Raw genomic sequence first — 14,767 nt, 5'->3', positions numbered from 1 at the left:
AAGGCATCCAGGGCGTCTGTCATTAGGGCCCTAGACTACATTTCTGCCCTGTTCGGGTATCCTGGTTATATTCATAGCAAACGGGGCTCATGATTTATGAACGAAGAGCTACGCCAGTTTCCGCTGGTGAGAGGCATTGTATCCAGCAGGACGACTAGCTATAACCCCTAGGGAAAAGGATAGGTTGAGAAAGAGAACACTACAATTTGGAAGGCCATAAAATTGGCCCTCTGGTCTAAAGGACTTCTAGACTCACACTGGCAGGACGTCCAACCCATGGTGCTCCACTCCATTAGGTCGCTCCTTTGAACTGTGACCAATGCGACTCCTCACAAGTTGATGTTTTCTTTTGAGAGAGAGTCAACGTCAGGGACAACCCTCCTGCTTTGGCTCACAACACCAGGTCCAGTGCGGCTCTGAAACTACATGAGGAGGAGCAAATGTGACCCTCTGGTCAAGAAGGTGCACCTACTCCATGCCAACCCTACTTATGCCTATGTGGCAAACCCGGATGCCAGGGAGGACACTGTCTCGATCAGGGACCTGGCACCTGCCGGAACTGAGAGTCCACCATCTCAAGGGAGCCAGGACTCTGACCTACTCAGGATTGCCAAAGAAGCGCCAAGGGGCTCAGGTGAGCTGTCGCAGGAAGTGGCTCCAGCCACCCTCAACCAGAACTAGATCACTGACACCCAGAGGCCACAAAACCACAGGAGGGTCAGGAAGCCCAGGGCCAGCTGACACTACGGCGCTCTGCCCACATTTCCAGATCTCCTGACAGGTTGAACTTTGTAAATTTTTTTTTGACTATCCGATGTCCTCTGTTGTCACCCACTGGCTTCATTCGAAAGGAAGGGCTGAATGTAGTGAATTGGGAATTCACTACTGGTGCGATGCTCTAAGAACTGGTTCTTCCCCTGACTCACCCCCCCCCCACCCCGCCCCCCACCTCCGCATCTCCTGATATAAACACTGGGCCCCTGCTAAAACCCCAGTTCAGTCCACAGGCTTTCTTACTGAACAAAAGCGTGTTGCACTCTTTCTGGTCTTGAGTGCTCTCTGCCGTGCTACACACACACCTCCTCCCTCATCACCATTCAAGCACCAAACAGCCTTCCAAGTGAAGCAACACTTCACTTGTGAATCTGCAGGCGTCCTCTACAGCACCTGGTGCTCCCGTTGTGGTTTCCTTTACATCGGAAGGACGGGGCACAGCTTGGTGTACAGTTACTTCCAGTCAAAATCAAGGAGGAGAAGTGCAATAACTTCAGCAAGCTATAAACGTTATGTCCTAACCATCATACTAAATTCACAATCTGTTTAACCTAAACTGAGCACTTGAGCCCAACATCTTTTCTATCACAATCTGTTAATTTTCACCAACATATTCTTGACTATTTGTAATCTTAATCCATCTGCCACGAAAACCTGCTCCCATGCCCTTCTCGTGGCTGCATTTTGATTATTCCAATTCTCTGCTCGACTTCACACTTCAAATTCTGAGCATCCACTATAACCATATAACCATTTACGGAGCAGGAACAGGCCACGTTGGCCTTTCGAGTCCGCACCGGTTGCAACTGCTCAGGGAAGTTAAGAATTTGACCCTTAAACTTCATTTTTCTTTCCTTCATTAAACAACTTCCTAAAATCCACCCATTTTCACTGAAATTATTTAAGTTGTTCTGCTGTAGTCTGGCCTCATTCTCAACAGATAACACCTCTGTAAAATGCTGCAATTTCAAATACTGTTTCAAGTCTGCATTGTGCAACATGTTCATCACCCAGCTGACACTGACATTCAATATAATTGACAATCCAGTATATCTACTTTCCTATCTAATCCCCAAAGGGAACAAAACTATGTCATTTTTTTTGTCTTGAATGCACTCAGTTGCTAAACATTTTCATTTCACAAGGGGGGATTCCAAAATTTAACACTCTGGGTAAAGTTTCCTCTCCTGGTCTCAGTCAGAAATAACCTTGTCCCAAAACAATTCCTTTACATACTTACAAACATGCAATAAAATAGGAAGCAGAAGGCTATCAAACAAACTGCTATTCTTGTCATTCTTATATTAAAGCCAAGAGTAAAGATTAGAATTTAAGTCAAACATGAGCTAAGTACAGTTCTACAAAATCAATTAATTTAACTGAATGGAGAAAAAGCAATGCATCTTCAGTTAAGAAATATTGCAAATGCATTTGTCACAAGGACAGGCCAACTCTAGATTATCTATTATCCAGGATTTCACGGGCTGGTAGCAAACTGAAACATATTCAATTCAAAATACACACAAAATGGATTCATTCAGGCCAAGGTTATTACAGAAACCGTAAATGATGCAAAAGGTGATGCCGACAGAAAACTTTCATCATCATTCATTAAAATGTTAAAATGTAAATGCAAGAATATTTTTAATGGTCAAATGATTAAAGCCATCACGTAGTTAAATCTACATTCTACTCACGACACCAAACACTCCTGTAGGAACCTGTGTTAGTTCTGGCATAACAAATTGCACTCTAAAGCATTTATAATATCAAGAGATATGCCACTTACCTAGAGCATGGACACATGGTGTGCAACAGATGACCCTTCATTTTATGTAACTAACACCTGATTTAGTATTAACTTCCTTTAATATATTCAGAGAGATTGAATTTTTTATTAATAATCATGATTTTTACAGAGAAATCCCACAATATTTCCGTAATGAAGACCCGCCAATATGCCCTCTCTGGTCGTCGACACTGAAACAAGCAAATCCTTTCCGGGTCAGTGTGGCTTTTTGCACACCAAACTGGCATTGCAGTAGCAAAAGAGACGGAACGTGTAACCCCACTGCGTCAACATCTACTTGTGATGCATAATATATGCATCGGACATATCCTTCAAAACAAAACAAAGTGGTGGTAGATTTTGATGTGCTTATGGTATTAGCCATGAACATGTAACCACTCTTCGAGCGCAGAATAATTTCTTACCGATCATGCATGACTTCATGATGTGCAGATGGACGCAAAATCCATGTGAGCAATGTATTTGAGTGATCAGAAATACATTGGAGTACAATTTGAAGAGAAACAGGGAGCAGTTTGAGGCAGAAACATGTGTTGACCTTAGACACTGTAGATGGAGACATTTCCTTCTTGTGTGTCAATTTGTACTGCTGTTGGCTAGAAAAATTTGGAGGAGAGAGAGACCACATTGGCCCGTGTTCTGGTCTAATTTCCTCAACAATTTTGTTGAAGATGAGTGGAGTAGTTATTTCCATACATCTCAGGACACTTTTGACTTTGTATTCGAACTCATTGAGCCACATCTGAGGCGCAAGACAACAAACTGGTGACAATCTCTGGAAACTCGGCTTAGACTCGCTGTTGCTTTGTGATGGTATGTGAATATCGATCCATAAGTTGCATTTTTGTTGTTGGTGTGGCTATTGTGTGTGTGTTGGTACACTAAATTACTGGAGCATTGAAGAGAGGCCTACTTAAGTATTTTGTTGACCTGCCAAGTGGTGCACAATTCCAGGAGACAATAAACGGATTTGCAGAATGGGGGGGTATCCAATGTGTGTTGATGCCATTGATGGCACCTATATTCCCATCAAGTTCCATGAGGATCCACTAGCCTACTACAATTGGAAAGGCTGACACTCCATTGTTCTTCAGGCTATTGTAGTTCACAACTACTAGTAAGGACCATGCCCTGAGTTACAATTATTGCTCTTTATCAATTCATATGTCCTTCTAAACACAGACTTTATGGGTTCCAGGTACATAAATGTGTATGTGGGTTGGCCTGGTCACACCCATGATGCTTAGGTTTTAGCCAACTTGCCCATCTACAGAATGGCTGAGGATGAAGGTGGGTACCTCTTGCCATATGAAGTAAGTTAATATACCCCACTGCACAGTGATTATGTGTCTTTCTCAGAGGTTGCATAAGGCACTTGTACATCTACATTGCTCTGCCTACAAAAATCCAAAATTGTTAATGGAGTGGAAATTCTCATGCATCTCATCAGAAACCCACCTTACCCCCTCAGAAAGTGGCTGATGAAGGGGTTTACTAACCACCACACACTCAATCAATGGGAGCATAGCTTTAATGACCATTTGAGCTCAGAAAAGATGGTGGTGGAAAATGCTTTCAGACGTCTCAAAGGTCGCTGGAGGTTCCTGGCCAAGCGACTTGATATTTGTACCACTTCTGCATCAGCTGCTGTTGTTGCAAAAGTGTTCTACAAGATATATGTGAAATTAACAAGGAACACTTAGCCTGAGTGGAACACTGCACTGCCCAATTTCTCTAAGCCTGAATGAGTTGTTTATCAGGGTACACAAGCATACAGTCACCAGGCGATCCGCGAGGCAATTATCTACCTTCAGTAAGCAATTTAAGCTAGTAAATGACAGCTTTTAGTAAATGTATATTGCACTTGTCAGAGAATTGTAGTGAACAGGAGACATATAAATGAAAATAAAAACTTTCAATTCAACTGCATTTATCTATTTATTACTGTGCAATAAAACCAAACATCAATAACCATTTGCAAAAGTCACATCACTCCAGCAGCTGAAGGAAGGAGGAGGTTGAAGGTGGTTGAAATGACTCATATACCTCGTCTGAGTGTTGCATGAAGTCATTCTGCTGTGGTGCCTGAGAGAAATACTGGCTATGGGGTTGTTGAGTATGGTACCATTGTATGGGAGCGTGTGCCAGTGCAACAGGAGGTTGATGTTGTTAAGGACAGGATGACATTAGAGTCATCCTGTCCCTCATGACTGAGGCCTAGTTCTGCATTTCCTGTTGGAATCTTTGACCATTTGTCCAAACCCTTCCATCTCCTCTGACTGGGTACGTCTGACTGCCTCACATGCTGCCATCTGTGCTTCACGTGCCTCTCATTTCATCCATTCCTCCTGGGTCCTCTGCATCTCCTGCTGAATACATTTCCTCTCCACATCATCTCCCTCATTTCCTGAGTCACCACCTGTGCCTTGGTAGGTCTCTGTCTCTTGTTAGGTGGCTGGTACCCTGGAAAGCAATGAAACACAAACTATATTAATGAAGACCACTCTTTTTGGGTAGACACACTTACAAAACACATGACAAAACTTGTTGATCATGAGAAGAAATTATTTTTTTACCTGGCTGCTCTTGAGGTGCAGGTCCAGTATTGCTGGGCTCAGTTTCCATGCCACTCGGGATCTCGGCATCAGGACTGCTGATGGAGGAGGGAGACACAGTTGGAAACACACCAGGGGATGATGGATCCTCCATGTTGTTCTGTGGTGCTACTGTGTGTGTGCTGAGTGGCTTGTTCCCCAGATGGCATAGCACAGATCAAAATATGGCTAGTCCAATCGCCATCGCCACTCTCACCATTGTGGTCATTTACCTGGTGGTACTTGCTACGCAGGCATTTCAGTTTGCTAACAAACTGGGATTTGCCCTGAGCAATGCCCCTGTCTCTCATTTTTTTGAGCTAACCAATCTAATATCGGTCCATCCCTCACCATGCCCATTAGATGGCGGTTTATTTTGTTCTCCTCATGGATGGCGAGGAGCTCGCGAATCTCTAAATCATTCCAGTTGGCTGACATCCTGATCGTTGGATGACTATTGGTTTCAAATTTTGCGCTAAAACGTCGCACATATTATACGTCATCAAAACATGGTATTATTTACCCAAGCCTGGAATGCCAGAAGTGGTGTTTACACTACAGGCGTTCCGGGAATTTTATTAGGTCCCTTTGCAGATAAAAGACAGGACTGGAATGATACCCCCCCCCCCTCCATTCCATCTCCATGCTTTTCAGGCTAAGTGTTCCTTGTTAATTTCACATATATCTTGTAGAACACTTTTGCAACAACAGCATCTGATGCAGAAGTGGTACAAATATCAAGTCGCTTGGCCAGGACCCCAAACTGGGGTCATCAGGCTTGTGGCATGACAGCCTTTATGGGGAAGAAAGGGGGAGGAGTCACGAGCCGGCCAGTCAGAGCCGGTCAACCAGGAAAGGTCACATAAAATCAGTTTATTTGCAGATGACATCATAGTATACTTAATAGAACCAGAATTATCAATAAAAGAATTACATAAGAACTTGAAGGAATATGGAGAAATATCGGGGTAAAAGATCAATGCAAGTAAAAGTGAAGTGATCCCAATGAATAATGCGAATTACACAGAATTTAGAAAAGAATCACCATTTAAATGGCAAACACAAGCAATCCGATACCTAGGTATTAGATTAAATAATAATTTAAGCCATCTATACAAATTAAATTATCAGCCATTAATGAAGATATTACAAGATGACTTAGAACATTGGAAAGATTTACCACTAACAGTGATAGGAAAGGTAAATTGCATTAAAATGAATATCTTCCCAAGAATACAATACTTATTTAAATCGTTACCAATTCCCTTAACAGAGAAATTCTTCAATGAACTAAAAAGAATAATAAGGAAATTCTTATGGAAAGGGGCGAAACTGAGGATAGCGCTAGATAAATTAACAGAATGGTACAAACAAGGTGGTTTGCAGCTACAAAACTAAAAATTATTATAGAGCAGCACAATTAAGATATCTATCAGATTTTTATTAAACAAAGGAAAAAACCAGATTGGACCAAGAAAGAGCTAGATAAAATAGGGGAGAAGGTACCAGAACATATACTTTATAAGTGGGATGAAAAAACTCAACATTTGGAAGAAGATTCACGTAGAAAGGAAAAAAAAACAAATGACCAACTACCAAAATTATTATTGACGCAAAATCAACTAATCTCTTTCATAACAGATAACCTTTCCTTTAGGGAATGGGAGAAAAAAGGAATTAAAAGAATAGAAAATTGTTTTTTGGGAAATAATTTATTATCATTTGAACAAATGAAGGACAAATATGGAATAACTCATGGTACAATGTTTGCATACCACCAACTGAAAACCTACTTAAAGGACAAATTGGGAAGCAGACTGAGATTACCAGAAGGAAGCAGCTTTGAATATGTGATTACAGACACAATGATAATTAAAAGATTTATAACAAACATGTACATCAAGCTATAAACCCAAACAAAAGTGCGAAAAAGATACAATATAATTGGTTACACAGGCTATATATCATGCCCCAAAAGTTAAATAAATGGGATCCAACATTATCAGATAGATGTTTTCGCTGTAAGAAGGAAACGGGAACAACAGTACATGCAATTTGGGCATGTGAGAAAGTGAAAAAATTTTGAGAAGATCTAAATCAGATACTAAATAAAATCACAAAAAGCAACATACCAAAAAATCCCGAGATCTTTCTTCTAAGTAATATAAGAAGTAAGGAATTTTAGGCCTCAAACTGGATAAAGCGCAAAAAAGATTTATTATGATAGCCTTAGCTGTAGCAAAAAAATGTATAATGTTAACTTGGAAATCTGAAGAGAGCCTGAGAGTACAGCAATGGTACATGGAAATTAATAAATGTATTCCATTGGAAAAAATAACATATAATTTAAAAAATAAAGTCACATTATTTGAATAAATTTGGGAACCGTTCATGGAACACAACAGAGAGGGCCTACCGCAAACCCTCAACCCCTAAACTGATAGAATGAGAAAAAGACGAAATGAACTAACCCAGTGTGTAAAAGTAGATGACACCATTTTCTTGTTTATTTTCATTGTGTGATGACATTGTTTAATAGGTTTAATGTATTGTATATGTTGAACGTTTAATGGGTTTGGAGGGGGGTGGGAGGGAGGGGGGATAAAGGGGAGAAAATGACTGTGTATATTCAAGAGGGAAATGTTTATGTGTATTTTGATTAATATGGTTCATAGTGTGAAAAATTTAAAAATTTTTTAAAAACCATGAAAGGTCACGACATTTACATATGGAATGCAAATATATACAATAGTGGTTTCACTGAGAATAAAAATAAAAGTTCCAGTTATTGGAAGACTATAACGTTATAAATTCCTGACAATCTTCATCAGCTTTGGGATTGTGGCATTCCATTTTTCTTCAGCCTGTAGCTATTTTCTCTCTGTGATGTACTCTTTATAGCTTCCACTATAAATGTTAACTAGAAACATAATCTTTTCCTTATGCATCCAGAGGAATTAATTTTGCTGCACAGGGCTCTTGCAGGCATTTTGGAATCATGTTTGCACCATTCAACTCAGTTCAAATGTAAAATATCTAAATACGCTTTTAACATTGATGCACCATTAATAATCACAAAAGACTGGAGTTAGGAAACTGATAGGCTTATATTAACTATAGACTGGAACAGCCGTCAACGTAATTGAATGATCAAGGCAGAATGAAATGGGGAGCATGCAAAGGGATATGGGTAGGATCGGTCTCGGGAGGCGTGTCCAGACAGCAGCAGCCAATCTTAGCTTAATAGTGGTTTACCATGAACCTCAGTCCATAAATATGGACACATCAATCATGTTGCAGACATTTTATGCTCCAACTTTCCTCAACGTCATTATCAAGGTGACTTCTGTATGCAGACTTTTTGTCCTTTCTATTCAGAATGAACTGGCACAAATGCAATTTCAAAATCAAGATTACAAAACCACAGAAATCAGACCACATAATATTGTCACAATTTGTAAAGAAGAAAGATGTCACATTTTTATCAGACTAAGGGCCAAACTATTTAACTTTCTCTTTAAAGGCTTAAATGAACAGCACTGTAAATTTCAAGCCTTTCCCTCATGAAGTGATCAAGAGAATCATCGAGTTCCAACATAAATTCAAAAAGCTACCTTCTTCCATTTTGTAGTTTCAATAAAATAACTCTGAAAATTACTCCAACATGCATAAATGTGCAAATTTGTGGACAACGCTGCCATGGTAGCAGGTAGGATCTCTAACAACAGTGTCAGAATACAGAAGAGAGACTAGTGACTTGATGTCAGGAGAACAACTCCTCCCTCAATGTCAGCAAGACCAAGAACTGGCCATGGACGTGGGAAGAAGGAATGTAACTCAGTCCCACGTCCCCATCAATGGTGCTGAGGTGGAGATGGTAGGCAGCTTTAAGTTCCCAGAGGTAAACATCTTCAATGACTTGACCTGATCCACCCAATGGCCGAGACAGTGCACCAGCACCTCTACTTATTCAGAAGCTTCTACAAACGCACCACTGAAAGCATCACAATGTATCTTGATGGCTGTTGTCTTTATGAGAAGTCTTTGGTCTGCTTGCAAAATGACCTCTATGTGGGCCAATAAACTTGAATTTCATTAATTCCAAATTATCCAAGACTGCACCAGCAGTTCAAGGATAATCAGCTAGATCATTTCTCAGCTCTGGGATACACCATCACTACAATTCTGGATCCCCCTTTTCCCAAGGGGAGGGGAGTCTACAGCTAGAGGACATAGGTTTTAGAAGAGAGGTGAGATATTTAAAGGCGATTTGAGGGGCATGATGGTGGGCACATGGAACAAACTGCCAGAGGAAGCAGTAGATGCAATTAAAATCATAGCTTTTAAAAAGCATTTGGACAGGTACTTGGATAGGAAAGAATTATAGGAATATGGGCCAAATTCAGGAAAATGTGATAAGCATAAGGCATTTTAATCAGCATGGTCAGATTAGACAGAATGGCCTGTGTCCATGCTGTACCAATCTAGGAATTGTCTGGGCTATTTTACATAGAAATAAGGAGATAATGATGTCAAATTTTCATCCTAAATGCTAAAGGATCACTTTCATATGGACTTTGATGTATTTTGTACAAGAAACTCAGCAAGTCACGCAATGTTCCTTATGTACCAAAGATATCTAACCAAAGTTTCAGGACACAGCCCTTTGTATAATCAAAAAGCAGGCATAAGCCTGAATAAAATGGTGGGGTTGGGAGTGGGGGGGGGGGGGTTGAGGGGAGAGGCAGGGGCAGGAGGAGGACCACAGGCCCACTATATCCACCCATGGTGACAGAGCAGAAGAAAAAAAAACTGGGAAGCTCTCTGAATTGAAAGGTTAGGGGGTTGAGAGCAGATTCTGGCATTTGTGTGATTTTGCATTTGGCTGACCATTCTTTTAATTATCATTCTGCACAATTTTTCAGACATTTCTAATTCCTCTATATTTTTATTTCTTGGTTGCAACTTTCAAAACCTCAACACATTTTTAGAACTCTGACTACAGATAACCATGGGTTAAATTTCCTTTCAGAAATTTTGCAGTTACTGTGGCTTTTGTTTGCTTCCTTTTCTTGTTCTTTCATTCATTTTGATTCTGCAGTACACAAAAGTGTTGGAGAAAGTCAGGAGGTCATGCAGCATCCATAGAAAGTAAAGACAATCAATGCTTTGGCCCTGAGATGCCAGAACAAGAAGGTGTGAGGGGGAGGGGGGAGGAGAAGCAACACAGGTAAATAGATGGATACAAGTGGAAAGGCAGAAGTCAAAAAGCTGAGAAGTGATGGAATGAGGTCAGAGCGTTGAGAACGATTGCTCCCTGATAGGAGAAGGGGAGGAAGGGAGATAGAGAGATGAGGGTTAGGAAGGGCTCAGGCCTGAAACTTCCCATGGAAACTACGTGAGCTGCTGAGTTTCTCCAGCACTTACATATTTTCTTCAAAATCTACATTTTGAATCTGTTTTTTTTATTAACAAAAATAAAATGGTAATTAGGTTAATACTATCTGCAAAATCTTGCATTGATAAACTTTTAGAGTTTATTATGCTTCAATATTTGAACTTCCTGTTGCTCCATCAGCTCAATGCTAAAAAAAAAGGATAAATATGATAATTTGCCTGATGCTTTAGGAAACTATGACATCTGTAAAGATGGATTGTGTCCTCTCCTTCATCTTGATTTTGTTCTCCGGTTGAGTTTATGTAAGATGGTCTCTGACTAATGCTAATATTATCCGCATGCTGTTTGTTTGCTGAGTGGTAGACTGTGTGGAGCCGAACTGTGTGTTCGGCTCCGAATCATGGGTCCTCTACCGGCACCACCTACGGCTCCTAGAACGCTTCCACCAGCGTTGTCTCCGCTCCATCCTCAACATCCATTGGAGCGCTCACACCCCTAACGTCGAGGTACTCGAGATGGCAGAGGTCGACAGCATCGAGTCCACGCTGCTGAAGATCCAGCTGCGCTGGATGGGTCACGTCTCCAGAATGGAGGACCATCGCCTTCCCAAGATCGTATTATATGGCGAGCTCTCCACTGGCCACCGTGACCGAGGTGCACCAAAGAAAAGGTACAAGGACTGCCTAAAGAAATCTCTTGGTGCCTGCCACATTGACCACCGCCAGTGGGCTGATAACGCCTCAAACCGTGCATCTTGGCGCCTCACAGTTTGGCGGGCAGCAGCCTCCTTTGAAGAAGACCGCAGAGCCCACCTCACTGACAAAAGGCAAAGGAGGAAAAACCCAACACCCAACCCCAACCAACCAATTTTCCCTTGCAACCGCTGCAATCGTGTCTGCCTGTCCCGCATCGGACTGGTCAGCCACAAACGAGCCTGCAGCTGACGTGGACTTTTTACCCCCTCCATAAATCTTCGTCCGCGAAGCCAAGCCAAAGAAGAAAGAAGACTGTGTGGATATTTCATTCTCTGCAACAGCTTATGCGGCTGCTGTGATGCTTTCATTTTCTTATCGTGAGACGAGCATACCTTTAGTGTTACCTTTGATTGTGTAGCTTTCTGATAGCTGTTACATTTGTATTTATAGTTTGTCTTGAATCAATTCTTCTCTGCTTTTATCTACATTTTACCATGGAGGTTGATAAGAAAGATCACGTGGGAATTCAGTCAGCTGTGTCTTCCAGCTCCCTCCCGTTACTGCAAAAGTGATTGATACCTGTTGAAATATTAATGATTTTCTTGATGAACAAGATTAAAGAATTAGGAGTGCTGAGCTTCAACTGTGTGACTATACAAATTTGAAATGCTAAGATTTTCATTCTTGCTTACAGCAAATTTATTTTTAATCCTTTGTGAATCCCAGCCAAAGTCCATAAATAAATATATTTGATCATAGACAATTGAAATGGAATTTTAATTGAATTTTGATTTACATTTTATTTTAATTTGACCACTGATGCATCATCAATAACTCCAAAAGACTAGAAGTTATGTAAGACTGACAGACTTTCATTAACTATAGAACGGAGGGACGTCCATGCTGGTCAACTGTCCTGAACTGGGGAGGTGTCTGTGGGACAGTCACCTTTATTCAGGAGTCTGTGGGAGGAGCCACAGGTACAGCCAGTCAAGGAGAATGTCCAGATAGTTAAATATACAAACAATGGTTTACCAAATTCATCCCTTGTTTTATAAAGAGTCCGGCAGGGTGAAGTAAATTAGATGCTATTACAAATTGTCTTTCACGTGGTCTGGTCTGCCACTGCAATTTCATAGTATCGGCTGTTGAGTCTTGCACAGCTGGATCGCCTGTAGGTAGTTGTCAGCATCAGTTTGGTGGATGCTTGGCAACTTGTGTGGCATGACATCTGCTGGGCAACATGCCATGGCCTTGGTGCATCATGGGTTAACAATAGGTGAAGGGGCTGCAGAGTGATCGATAATGGTCTCAGGAACCCTTGAGGGAGACAGGTCCCTAACAGAGACCATGTCCTCGTGCCCATCAGGGTATGCCACATAGGCATATTGGGGTTGATGTGGAGGACCCTTTCGACCAATGGGTCAGATTTATGGTTCATCATGTGCTTCTGGAGTAGGACTGGCCCTGAGAACATTGCCATCCCAACAGCGTGATCTCTGAAGCGGACTTCGTAGGGAAGGAAAGCATTCTTTAATGTGGAGTGGTATTGGTGGCTATACATAGGAGTGATCTGATTGAGTGGAGTGCCTCTGGAAGGACATCTTGCCAGCAGGTGAATGGAAAGCCTCTAGACAACAGCATTCTCCATTTCCATCTGCCTGTTACCTCGAGTTCTACTTGTGGCGATGCCTCGGTCAGCAGGTACTGATGCAGCTTGTCACTCATAAAAGAGGACCCCCGGTCGCTATGGATATACCAGGGGTACCCAAACAGGGTGAAGAGATTGCGTAGGGCCTTGATGACTGTGGCAAATGTCATGTCCATGCAGGGGATAGCGAACAGGAAATGGGAGTCCTCAGTAATGATGAGAGGAGGGATCTTTTGAAATCTATGCTCAGCATTCAAAGGGGCAGGTTGCCTTTATCAGATGTGCTCTATCTGATTGCTAGAAGCGCAGTTTGCACTCTGCACCAGGCCTAGCAGTTTCTGGTCGTAGTTCTATCCTCCTCAGTGGAGTAGAGCAAATTGCGGGCTATGAAAAAATGAAAGAACCTTGTGACCCTGGAGTGGCAGAGATAATTGTGGAGGGCTTGCAATTGGTCTATTATTTCTCTCCACAAGCATGGTATGTCATGCTTCTTTGGATTTACTCTCTTGCCATTTTATCTCATCTAACCTATCCATTGACATGTTCCTGTAGATTAGAATTTTCTTCCACACTATTAATTATACTGCAATTTTGGTATTATTAATAAACTTTATGTGCAAGACCAAATTATTTACAAATATCACACGGAGCCATACTGAGTGAAATTTTATGTAATTCTCCAGGCACTAAAATTCTCTAGCTCATTAAGAGTTAATATTTGAAATATTAATTTTCCTGTTTACTCTACAGATGCTGTATGGATATTTGTTGTACATTTTTGCTTGGTTTTTTTAATGACTCCTGTTGACTTCAAGTGTTCAGAGTTTTTGTAGGAACAATGAGTGATCACTAAAATGGAGCATTCACTTTCATTTTCTTGGAAGTACTGATCAAGATGATTGGCGTGAAAATTAATCTATACTAATCTGTCGGACCTAATTCCACTGAGGAAGGCGTCTGTGCAAGAATTTTTTCATCAAGATGTACCTGCCAGATGTCGGCAAGCACATGTCTTGAAAGAGTTAGGTCTTGATCCAATAGCAAGGATGTCCATGACAATTCTGATCTGCAGAATGTGAGAAATATTGCAGGGAATCTCGTGATTAGTTATAAACAGCAACTCTCTGGATGAGGTGGACAGATAGTATGAATATTAATTGTGTGAATGTTAATAGTGAGGAAGATTGGCTGGAGGTGCAGGACAATATTGTACAGTTTGTAAGAAGAGTAAAGAAATGAAAGATCAAATTGAATCCTGATAAATGTCCTGATAAATTTTGGGAGGACTTGTCGAGCTTCGATATACTTTATGATTGGTGGAATCTCAGAAAGTACTGAGGAACAGAGAGACCTTGGTAAAACACAGGATTCTGTTGACACTGTGGTTAAGTGAAAAAACACACAAATGCTGGAGAAACTCAGCAGATCAATCTGTGCCTTTATGTAGCAAAGTTAAAGATACATCACCAACGATTTGGACTTGAGCCCAAAGGTGTGGGGAAACACGAGAGATGTTTGAACAAAAAGGGGAAGAGGGGAGGGGGGTTGTGAGGGTGGGAGATGATAGGTGGAGGGGGGGGTGGGGGACCACAGGAAGAGGGGGGGAAGAGTCTAGGCTAAGTGACGAGTGAAAGGAAGTGGAAACTGGAATGACTAGTTAAACGTGGGATGGGGGTGAAGGGCAAGCTGATTAGTGGAATGCAGTGAACTCAATGTTCATGACCTGGGGTTGGAGCATGCCCACCTCATTTTTCGTCTGGGCACCCTCCAATCCCAGGGCATGAACAGTGCGTTCACTGCATTCCACTAATCAGCTTGCCTTTTTCCCCCTCTCACCCGCCCCTT

This window comes from Narcine bancroftii, chromosome 4, assembly GCF_036971445.1.
Source record: "Narcine bancroftii isolate sNarBan1 chromosome 4, sNarBan1.hap1, whole genome shotgun sequence".
Taxonomy (NCBI): domain Eukaryota; kingdom Metazoa; phylum Chordata; class Chondrichthyes; order Torpediniformes; family Narcinidae; genus Narcine; species Narcine bancroftii.
This window is presented reverse-complemented; position numbering follows the sequence as displayed.